This window comes from Chrysemys picta, chromosome 3, assembly GCF_011386835.1.
Source record: "Chrysemys picta bellii isolate R12L10 chromosome 3, ASM1138683v2, whole genome shotgun sequence".
Lineage (NCBI taxonomy): Eukaryota > Metazoa > Chordata > Testudines > Emydidae > Chrysemys > Chrysemys picta.
Window position 1 is genome coordinate 177,082,723 of NC_088793.1, and position 12,658 is coordinate 177,095,380.

The following is a 12,658-nucleotide window of genomic DNA, read 5'->3' on the forward strand; positions in this document are numbered from 1 at the left end:
AATAGGCTTACTGTTTTGAACACTTGAGACTCAGGCTATGTAAATGCAGCAGCCACTTTCTGATTCTTATCTAAAAGTAAACTATACACAGTATGAATACTCTGGTCTCCCAGCCCATTCTGAAAATGCCTTCATTGTGTTAACAGAACATTTAGACACCTCAATGATCACTTATATGGGATAGCACCTCTAGATCGCACCATTAGGAATGTTACCTTCTGAGTGGAGGGACTTGTCCACCTTTTATAGACGCTTACTTTGCAGATCAATATTTATGCAGATCAAATACTTCTCCACACATAGAGCGGACTATTTATATCTATCTTGGGGCTTTATGCTGCAGCCCATCTGAGTGCCTTCTTTGTAAAATGAATAATAGTATCAAAATCCTTAGAGTACTTCATGGAACTTTTGGCACACTCCCACTCAGTGGGAATGGTTAGTTAGCTTTTATTTCCTCCTAGACATACAAGTTCAAGGTCAGAGGCTGTGTTTGAGAAGTAACTTGTTTGCCTTGTGACATCTTGATCATAATCTCTCTCTAAGCAGACAAATGACATTTTTAACACGTGCTAAAATAACTGAGTTATCCTTTCATGTTCTCAGATGGATAGCAGGTTTGTGTGTGTACATGTACATTTTAAAATTATATTGCAAAGTACAAAAAGGGAGGCCAGGAAATTCTGATTTTAACTTTGAAATGGCCCCCAAAGCCGGTTTTCAGATGGTGCCTTACAGTTATCGCTTGACATGCTTATATAAAACACTGTATATGCTGCAATTAGGGCTGTCGATTAATCACAGGTAACTCACGTAATTAACACAAAATAATCACGATTTAAAAAAAATTGCAATTAATTGCACTGTTAAACAGTAGAATACCAATTGACATTTATTAAATATTTTTGGATGTATACTTTCTAGAAGTAAATACTTTGAAAAATAAAATGTTGATAGATTGCAAAAGATTAATCTATCTCCCTCTTGATGTGAGTTAGCAAGATCGTACTGTACACGAAAGTTAAAATTTTGAAGGATTCCAAAGCACTTTACTTCATATGCATACAATATGGGAATTGCTTCACTGCCAATGAAATGCAGTTATCTGTGGAGTAGAACACTACAGTTATTTAACAGTACACACTTTACACTATTCAGGAAAGCAGACCCATTGATACGTTCAGCTGAGATTTGTAGGTAGAAGTTAGGTGGAATGGGTTTGAGAGTAACCACTGGTTTCATTTTTATGAAAAAGTGCCATGGAAACTTAAACCTTCTTTTTTCAAATGATGCCTCCAGTTGTACCCTCCCCCCCCAATCACTTTAATGCATCATTGGTTCAGTATTAACATGAAGTGTGCACATGCTAACGTGCCATTACCATTTCCAAGCAACATCAAATGCTGCAAGTCTCATGGAAAACAGTACAAACCCATCCAGACCCTGCCTGGTTAGTATGGCTGCAAAATCTTGCCCCACAATTGAAATCTGTAGGTGGTATAAGATGGTCTTCCTTTGGAGCTAAATGGCTGATGCAATTCTACTTACACTAGTTACTGAAGAAGTACATAGCATTAGTTTTACATGTGCAGAACAATTGACATCCAATTATACACCTCTACCCCGCTATAACACGACCTGATATAACATGGGTTCACATATAGCGCGGTAGCAGCGGGGCTCCGGCTGCACTTTAAAGGATCCGGGGCTCCAGCTGCTGCAGGGAGCCCTGGGCCCTTTAAATCACTGCTGGAGCCCTGCCGCCCCTACCCCGATATAACAGCGTTTCACCTATAATGTGGTAGGGATTTTTGGCTCCCCACGACTGCGTTATATAGGGATAGAGGTGTACATGTTGGTGGTTAAAGCAGAGTAGAGGAATAGCAATCAGAATACAAATGTGCCTATAACTTATACACTGGAGAAAATGCATCTAAAGCCATTGCTGTTAGAACATGTGACCTTTTGCTGGAGCAGCTTCTAATAAACACAAGGAAAGCAGGGATTCCTTACACTTGCATTTCTGGGTTTTACCCAGTCCTTTTTCCTTTATAAAGGAAACAGACCACAGAAAGCTGACTACCCAGCCATCCCTGTGCGGAGTTGCTTAGGAAGCAGATGTAGGAGGCTGTTGCTTTGTGCTTTGCAATCAATGTGTTTCTTATACTGATATCACCAAGTCTGGGTACACGATAGTAAGAGCTAATACAAAATATTGATTACAGTGTGTAACATTCACAGGCTATTTTTATAGTTAGTAAAGTCCTTGCTGTTTGGCAGACATTCGAAATCCTCAGAAACTAGAAATTCTGCTGACTGAAAAGTAGAGGTTGCTGTATCATGCTTCTTGGTGAGCTCTCATACAGGGTATATTTGGCTGATTCCTTTAGTCCAGGGGTCGGCAACCTACGGCACGCATGCCAAAGTTGGCACGCAAGCCGATTTTTCCTGGCACGCGGCGTGGGCTGAGCCGCTCAGCCCCACCGCCACTCTGGAGTTCCTGCTGCCAGCTGCCGGCTCCTGCGGGACCCGCCGCGGGTCCAACTCAGCACCTGCTGCTGGCCTGGGGGGAAGGAACCCCAGGCTAGCAGCGGGCTGAGATCCCAGTTGGCAGGAGCCTGCAGCTGAAACCCCAGAGCGGGGGTCGGGCTGAGCCACTCAGCCTGCCCCGCTCTGGAGTTCCCGCTGCCGGCTCCTGCCATCCGGGTCCCCGCTGGACCCACTCAGCACCCGCTACCAGCCTGGGTGAAGGAACCCCAGGCTGGCAGCAGTCTGAGACCTCAGCTGGCAGGAGCTGGGGGCAGAAACCCCGGAGTGGCAGCAGGCCGAGCCAGTTGCTGCTCTGGGGTTCTGGCTGCTGGCCCCTCGCTAGCAGGGGTCTCTACCGCGCAGCTCCACTCATCTTGCTTCCGGTTGGAGGCTCTCTTGCAGACAGGGTCCAGCCCTGCTCAGGCCTACCAGCCACCTACTCCACTCAGCTCAGCTGCCAATCTTGGTTTCCAGCCCTTGCTCATCCTGGTTTCGGGCCTGGAGTCCCAGCAGGCCACCCTTTACATATAACAGTAGTTTGGTTATATATTATAGACTTTTATAGAGAGACCTTCTAAAAAGCGCTAAAATGTATTACCGGCACGCGAAGCCTTAAATTAGAGTGTATAAATGAAGATTCGGCACACCACTTCTTTAGTCTGTAGTGCATCCTCATCTTTCTGAAAAATCTCACTGTATAATTTCTGCTCAGCTTTCTTGAACAAAAATGTTGATTCCACTGAACTTATTTAGTCCTATATGCATGTTGTCTTATTGTGGTAGTCGCTGGGGCTCAATCCGGGATCTGGGCCCTATTGTGCTGAGCATTGAACAAACACGTAAGTGTCCTTACCCTGAAGAGTTTAGTCTAAATATACTGTAGGATTATGCACTTTAACATTGGTTACCTGGCTGGATTATTTTGAGATGTTCCTAAATTTTGCTTTGGTGCCTCTGCAGTTTACCTTGGTTAGGGAAATTAATTCCAGATCTAGCAGCCTCAAACTATTGTTAAGATGACTACTAGATGTTGGAATTTTTATACCATTCAAGGAGATTTGGATGATGAAATCAAGGGGTTCGGGTAGAATTTCCTTGTCCACTGAGCTTCTAATGATTCATTCAAGACCTTTTCTAGACTAAAATTTAAAAAAAAAAAACCCTCTGCTAAACTAATGAGTTTTATTTAAGGGTTTAAAAACTTGTTGCTACCAAGTGTAATGGGTTTTAACACCTTTCAAAGTATTTTAACTAGTCAGGGCAACACTAATGGTTTTATAGAGATACTATGAAGCAGTTTTCTGTTAAACTTTCTCTCAGGACAGGATAACATAATAATGTATCCCTGCAAAGTATTGACAGTTAACACTTCTGCTAGCCACAGTGATAATGTAACAATGCTCTGGAACAGTTGTCAGTTGAGGATGAAGTGGGGACCTTTCAATTTTTGTTTGAGATCAGCCTTTTATGTTGAGATTGAAAGGTATTAGCCTGCTGTGACGGGTTCGATCACAGAAACCCCCTTGGGAGCTGCCACCTGATGTGCAAAGACTACCTCTGCTCCTGTTTTCCCTGCCAGCTCAGGACTCCAGCACCCTGTCTTGCTGGGCCAGACACTCCCATCTGCTCCAACACGGACCCAGGGTCTGAATCACTTGCCCCAAAGCTGCAAGTTTACCTGAAAACGGCTCACAGAAGTGTGCTTGTCTTTAGCACTCAGATGCCCAACTCCCAATGGGGTCTAAACCCAAATAAATCCATTTTACCCTGCATAAAGCTTATGCAGGGCAAACTCATAAATTGTTTGCCCTCTATAACACTGATAGAGAGATATGCACAGTTGTTTGCTCCCCCAGGTATTAATACATACTCTGAGTAAATTATTAAATAAAAAGTGATTTTATTAAATACAGACAGTAGGATTTAAGTGGTTCCAAGTAGTAACAGACAGAACAAAGTAAGTCACCAAGCAAAATAAAATAAAATGCGCAAATCTATGCCTAATCACACTGAATACAGATAATCTCACCCTCGGAGATGCTTCAGTAAGTTTTTTTTTCTCAGACTGGACACCTTCCAGGCCTGGGCACAATTCTTTCCCCTGGTACAGCTCTTGTTCCAGCTCAGGTGATAGCTAGGGGATTCTTCATGATGGCTCCTCTCTCTCCTTTGTTCTCTTCCACCCCTTTATATATATTTTGCATAAGGCGGGAACCCTTTGTCCCTCTGGGTTTCCACCCCCCCTCACTGGAAAAGCACCAGGTTAAAGATGGATTCCAGTTCAGGTGACATGATCACATGTCACTGCAAGACTTCATTACCCACTTGCCAGCACACACACATACAGGAAGACTCACAGGTAAATACAGCCATCTGCAGACAATGGGAGTCATCAAGATTCCAAACCATCATTAATGGCCCACACTTTACATAATTACAATAGACCCTCAGAGTTATATTTTATATTTCTAGTTTTAGATACAAGAGTGGTACATTTATACAGATCGGATGGTCACACTCAGTAGATTATAAGCTTTGTAATGATACCTTACAAGAGACCTTTTTCATGAAGCATATCCCAGTTACATTATATTCACTTATTATCATGTTTTTATAAAACCATATAGACTGCACAACGTCACACCTGCATCTACACCGGGGGGAAAAAAATCCTGGTTAGGTTGGAGTTAGCAAACTCTGAACTAAACTAGACCCCTTTTGAATTTGGACAAACCCTGAAAGTGCACTTAATGGCTACAGGGAAGTTTCCAACATGTAGATTGATCAATTGATGTTTCACGTCCGAACGTGACTTGTGATTGGTTTACAGTACAAGCTACTATAAATAATGCAGGTGAAATGAGCGGTCATTTTACTGACATGAATATGACTTGCTGGCATTTGCAATAAGCCGCTAGTTTAAAATAAATATACATTTTATCTGATGAAAAGGTGACATAGTAGCGCTTAAAACTGTTTGAGCATTTCCATTATAAACCCCTTTTCAAGAATGCTTAATACAGTAACTCCTCACTTAATGTCCTGGTTAACATTGCTTTGTTGTTACATCGCTGATCAATTAGAGAACATGCTCATTTAAAGTTGCGCAATGCTCCCTTATAACGTTGTTTGGCAGCTGCCTGCTTTGTCCACTGGTTCAGAAACAGCAGCCCGTTGGAGCCAGCTGATAGGGGCTTGGAACCAGGGTTGACCGGCAGCTCCCCTAAGTTCCCTGTGTGGTAGCCACCCAGCAGGCTATTTATTGCCGGGTAGTTCAGCTGTCCCTCCCCCCACTTCTGTGTGCTGCTCCTGCTCTCTGCCTTGGAGCTGCTCCCAGGAGCCTCCTGCTTGCTGTGTGGGAGAAAGGGGGCAAAGAGGGGTGCTAATGTCAGGGTGTCCCCCTCCCCCCTGCTCCTGTACCTCATCTCCACAGAGCGGGGTGGGGACACAACAGGGCTCAGGACAGAGGGAGCTTGCTGGCAGCAGCTGCTGTCTCAACTTGCTGATCTACTTAAAAAGGCAGTGTACTTAGAGTGGGTTCAGTGTACACTGTGTGTCCGTGTCAGTGTCCGTGTCCCTCTCCCTCTCCCTCTCCCTCCCCCTCCCCCTCCCCCCACCCCACATGGTATTTGTGTCTGTTTCTCTCTGCCGTGCTGTGTCTCCTCCCTACATTCCTGTGTGAGGCTACATTAACAACAATGTGTTAACCCTTGAGGGTTCAGCTGAGTGCTAGTTCATCATTTAGCAGCAAGGCATTCCCTGGGAAATATCCCACCCTCTTCTACCCTCTGACTTCACCACCTCAACCAAGCTTCACAATCATCATTGCTGTGTACAATATTAAACTGTTTGTTTAAAACTTGTACTGTGTGTCTATGTGTATATATAGAGATTGAGAGTCTTTTGTCTGGCGAAATTTTTTCCCCTGGAACCTAACCCTCCTCTATTTACACTAATTCTTATGGGGAAATTGGATTTGCTTAACATCGTTTCACTTAAAGTAGCATTTTTCGGGAACATAACTACGAGGCTAAGTGAGGAGTTACTGTATTCTAAAAGTTGCTTCAGGGTCACTTACATTTTCATTAGTTGGTTTTTGCTACTAAAACCAAAGTTTAAGACATGGACTTAAAATGTTTAAAAAACAAAACAAAAAAAAACTAAACAAAAGCTTCATCAGCCTAGCACAAAACAAATCAAACCAGTTACTTTTATGACTGTCCTCTACAAATCACTGATTTTACTTTTTGCATGTGCTACACATGGATTTAACTTTTTAAAATGATTGTCAAGTGATTTTACCTGTATTAATTTGGTTGTGCTGTAATATTCTAGGGAATAAACAATTGCAAGTGCTGAGAAATTTAATTTTGAACAGCAACTCCTTTTAAAACCAGTAGTTTGCCCAAGGAACACGTATCAGTGTTTGGGTTGGATATGTGCCTGAAAGCTGTTTGCTTATCCACACTTATCCAAACTACTTTGGTCCAGAAATTAGATACCCAATCTGATTTAACTTGGGTGGGAAACCCTGTTAATTTATCCAAGTAGACTTGACCATCCTTAGTATGACCCTCAGCACTTCTAATTTTGTTATGCTTTCAATAGTATTTTCGTGAAAGATGTAAATGGAACATTTTAAACATTTAGTATTTTTGATTGTGTGCCAGAAACAAATAAATGAAACTTTTAGCTTAAAGCACCAAACTCTGAGTGTACATTGTCCTGACCTGTCCTCTTGTTTGATATTTTGTACAAAAGTAAATAAGATTGAATTGTCTTTTTCTTAAAAAGCCTTATCTCCTAAATAGGTATCACAGCATGCCCATTGCCAATCAATATTGAAGAATAAGCAGACTTTCATTGAGATTTCCTGTTCTAGCATTGCTCAGTACAGGGTTCTCATGCCACCACTTCAGTAGCCGGTAAAAACTAATTGCTAGTAGAACTGTATGAAACTCTCGGGCTTCATTTCAGAAATTCAAGCAAGCCTTTTTTCCTCTTTTTCCACCCACAGTGTTCTGTGCCTGAGTTTGAGGTTCAAACAAAATAAAACAGGAACTTGCTGAAACTGTCAGGTTTTTGTCTGGCTTTTAGGATTTGTGATAAAAATTTCACACATCTTTAATAGACTAGTGAGAAGTGACATAATTATAATTATAATAATTAATGGAGATATCCCATCTCCTAGAACTGGAAGGGACCTTGAAAGGTCATCGAGTCCAGCCCCCTGCCTTCACTAGCAGGACCAAGTACTGATTTTTGCCCCAGATCCCCAAGTGGCCCCCTCAAGGATTGAACTCACAACCCTGGGTTTAGCAGGCCAATGCTCAAACCACTGAGCTATCCCTCCCCCCTCATCATACTGCCCCTCTTCTTTTGTTCTCAGCCTTGCAAGGTTAAGGTATAATAACTTTAAAAAAAAATTGAGGCTTTGCTTAAGATTTGTTTCTGACAAATCAGGAACTAAAACAGACTTTGAACCCCCTCATCCCCTCCTTGAATGACGAAAGTCTCCAGTTAACCTTTTAAAGGCTGAATGACTTAACTATGTGTTCAAATAGTAATCAGTAATCGTTCAAAGGTAATTGCTTTCTGTCATGGTGTTCTTCGTGATTACAAATTTGAGCTCATTCATTTAATGTAAAGGAATAGGAGCCTTGCATAGTTTATAGATTATTGCAACCGGTCTATTTAATCAACACTGGATGAAAGCTTGAATATCATAAACAACTAGAGTTGCCAGTTAATAGGGCACTGACAAGTAGTTGAATCTAGACTACTTTTAATTTTTATAAGTCCTGATAGAAACATTTTCATGAAATTATTTTTAAATCTATGGACAAAAATGTATGTAAACATTCTCCTCTAGGATTTGCAATATACATATGAAAATATTGTGCTAGTGCAGTAAAACCAGAATCTGAATCTGGTTAGTTTGTTGTTAAATTGTACAAGCTCAGTGAAGTGCAAAGAGTAAACAACAAAGAAACGCAACTATTCTTGGAGAAGTAAATTTAGATTATTAAAACTCAGTTCTAAAAGTGTTTTGTTTAGTAATACAGGTGTTTCTATGACACTTCTTTGCAAACCTGTTTCTCTAAACTGTCTCAGGAGTTTGAAGAATCTGTAGTTATGATTCTGTGATGCTTTAGTATTTACCTAAATGAAGACTGGCACAAATCACCAAAAGTCCTAGAAAAGTATGATATTGAGAACCAGTTTCAACCAGTTCAGGATTTCTCTTGAAGAGTTTAGGGTGGGGCAGTTTCAATATGTGAAATGATAAACTGGCTAATTATTGTACAGTACTTTGCTGCTTGTTTTTTATTATAATTATGGAGAATAAAGTGTCTTCACTGTTTTGTTATATGAAAAATGTTGTTTTTAAAACTGCTAATAAGATTGTTATGCAGTTCTTTGTTCAGTCATGAACATATTTAGGCAAACGTCATTTAGGTGTTTCCTTTCTTAACAGGAAACTGTCTTCCAGTCAATAACTCTCATTCACAACTAATAGTTTCATGTGATTGAATTGTTCGATATTCAATGTGAAACTGAAGGCACTTTATTTTAATCCTACGTATGATGGCAACAATCTCTCTGCTTTTACGCTGTTCAGCAGTATTGCCCGCAGCAGTCAGTATTAGTTGATGATTTCATAAGTTAAATGAGTTATATAATTCAATGTTAAACTCGTTTGTATTGTTGTACCTGGTTCATAGTATAGTGGGGGTACCTTACATTTCCTTGGTAATTTATACAAATTTTCAGCGATAAAGACTGCACAACTGTTATTCCATCAATAACTAGTTTTATTGTTTGAATTAGACATTACTCCTGGGGGTATTCTGCACCAAAAAATTCAAAATTCTGCATATTTTATTTGTCAAAATAATGTAATATAATCACACCAGTTTCAGTTGTTTTGGTAATTTAGTTAAACTATAATAACTATTCAGCATTTCCTAAACACATGAAAGTTAACTTACAAACACTTGGTAACTAATACTCTGCATTCCAGTTATAGTCCTGGATTTTCATTTAAATTACAGAACATCAAACAGCACCAAAAAAAAAAAGTAGAATGTAATTTTAAATTGCTCAAACTTTCACGCATGAAAGTCCTAGTTTTGATAATCATTGTCCTGGACCTGGCTGGGTACTTCGGGAAGTGCTTGGTTCTGATTGTCCTGACGTTTTATTGACTGTTTGGTAAATGTTTTATTTGCCTTCAAAGTCTTTTTTTTTTTTTTTTTTTTATGGGTCTGTAAATTAAATCCTGAGCAGTAGTTTAATCCCATTGTGCCACTTTGGCACAGGGAAAAAATGATAAAGCACATAAATCTTCCTAGCTGAGGATTCCCTTACTGTCATTTATAATAAGGCTTCTTTACATCACTCTGGCAGTGAGGGGCCTTAAAACTTTTACAAGTTTAATGCTCCTGGGAGAATTGACTGAAAATGGGAATAGTTAACTAACAATAAGAACATTAACAATGTTTCTACACAGGCAAGCTGCTACATTTCTGCCTGCCTTGTGCATAATAAAGTTGTTTAAGAAATACTTTATTATAGTAGTCTGGAAACCCAGATAAACACAAATTTTAAATACCTTTTTTCCCCCATCCTCTATCCTCAGTAAGAAATTAGTTTTATTGAAGACTTTTTGGAGAAAGGAAGGTTGGAATGAAGGCTTTCATTTCCATAAAAAGCAGGTATCTAAGTGCCTAATATAAAATAATTTTCTAAATCTTGCAATTTACATGTCAATACACCAGAACGTTCTGCAGAAAAGGACCTGGGGATTACAGTGGACGAGAAGCTGGATATGAGTCAGCAGTGTGCCTTTGTTGCCAAGAAGGCCAACGGAATATTGGGCTGCATTAGTAGGAGCATTGCCAGCAGATCGAGGGAAGCGATTATTCCCCTCTGTTCGGCACTGGTAAGGCCATACCTGGAGTACTGTGTCCAGTTTTGGTCACCCCACTACTGAAAGGATGTGGACAAATTGGAGAGGGTCCAGCAGAGGGCAACAAAAATGATTAGGGGGCTGGGGCACATGACCTTTGAGGAGAGGCTGAGGGAACTGGGATTGTTTAGTCTGCAGAAGAGAAGAGTGAGGGGGGATTCGATAGCAGCCTTCAACTACCTGAAGGGGGGTTCCAAAGAGGATGGAGCTCGGCTGTTCTCAGTGGTGGTAGATGACAGAACAAGAAGCAATGGTCTTGAGTTGCAGTGGGGAAGGTCTAGGTTGGATATTAGGAAACACTATTTCACTAGGAGGGTGATGAAGTGCTGGAATGGGTTACCTAGGGAGGAGGTGGACTCTCCATCCTTAGAGGTTTTTAAGGCCCAGCTTGACAAAGCCTTGGCTGGGATGATTTACTTGGTGTTGATCCTGCTTTGAGCAGAGGATTGGACTAGATGACCTCCTGAGGCCTCTTCCAACCCTAATATTCTGTGATTCTATAGTAGTAGAGTACTGGGATTGGAAAGTAGCCCAACAAGTAGAGCCCTGTGTGGATATAAAATTTTTATCCATGTCCGATTGGCGATCCGCAAAAATGATCTATAGATATCCGCATCGGCAGATGAGGATATCTGCGCATATAAAGTGGATATCTGTGGCTTTTCAGGGCTCTACCAACAAGAATGTTCTGAAATTATTTGTTTGCTTTGTATCGTATCATTGGAGAAATCAGGGTTGATGTAGGAAATGACTGGTTTTTACATTTTAATAAAGAAACTGTGCTTTAAATATGTTCCTGCTTATTGAGATGTCAGAAATCAAGCTCACTGTTCAAATGTGTAGAGGAGCCTAACACTGTGAATCAAGAAGTTAGCTGCTGCTTTCTTCTCCCAGACCTTTCATTCTCTTATCTACTGAAGAATATCATTTGGTTAGGACCCTACCAAATTCCCGGTCCATTTTGGTCAATTTTGCAGTCATAAGACTGAAATTTCAGAGTTTCAGGTATTTACACCTGGAGGGGTCACATATTGCCACCATTCTGTGTTGCTGTTGATGGAGGTGCTGTTTTCAGAGCAGGGTAGCTGGAGAGCAACGGGCAGCGCAGACCCGAGGGTCACATGGTATGGGGGGGCTGGGCTGACCTTATGGGTGGGTGACTGCCCTGGGTTCAGGGGATGCTGTGGTCCCTCTCCACACACAGCCATCTCAAGGGCCCTTTAACCCCCAAGTGCTGGAATGGAGCTGGAGAGGGACAGGGCTGGGTACCAGAACCTTTGTAAAAGTGTGTGGGGGGGGGCACTGGTGCTGGAACTGGGAGGGCTGGGGGACATGCGCCCCACTTTTAAACATGGGTGTAGTTTGGGAGTGCGGGGGCAGGGTTGCCCCCCCAAACTGCAAGCCTCAGGCAGGCGCAGAGTAGTGCCAACAGGGGCTGCGCTTTGTGGCTTTGTTGTCCCTCCAAACTGCAAGCCTTGGGTTGGTATGGATTGGCGCCCGCAGGGGCTGTGCTTTGTGCTGGGGGAGCCGCACAAGGCAACACCTGCCTGAGGCTTGCAGTTTGGGGGGGCAACACTGTCCCTTACCCCCCCCCCCCCAACTACATTCATGTTAAAAAAGTGAGGGGAGCTTGGCCCCGTGTCTACCACGTTCCAGTGCCATCAGCTGGGGGCGCTCAAGCAGTAGGTATGTTTCTTCCTTCCAGGTGGCATCACACACTAGCCTGCAGATTTCCCCCCCTTCCCAGCCAGAGTTCAGTTCCATTGTCTACCTTGTTTGGACCTTCCTGTACAGCCACCTTGTTTGCAAGCTGCTCCAGAGTGTCTGCCTGTTGTGGCTACCACTGGCCTCCTTGCCAGCGACAGGCTGCTTCTGACCCCAGCTCCCAAGCTTGTTTGGGTTTCTCACCACAGCCGGTTCCTAGACTGCTGCTTCCAACCTGCTCTGACTTAGTCTTGCTGTGTTTCTATCCTCCTGGGCCAGGTATACCCAGGTCCTCTCTTGCCTCTGGCTGTATTTTATTTTTCGGTGCTGGAAGGATTATGAAGCCCTCTGCTGGTAGGAGTTAACACAGTGCCCAGTAAGGAGCTGGCATGTTGATTACAATTCAATATTTGCAGTATACTATATTAGAAGGGTACAGTTCTGTCCATGAAG

At 42.2% G+C, this 12,658-nt stretch overlaps 1 protein-coding gene across 1 annotated transcript in view; it reads left to right on the forward strand.

The window, feature by feature from the left end:
* The window catches only part of MSH2 (mutS homolog 2), a 104,415-nt gene that overhangs the window by 19,830 nt on the left and 71,927 nt on the right, over positions 1 to 12,658 (forward strand). The window lies entirely within an intron of this gene.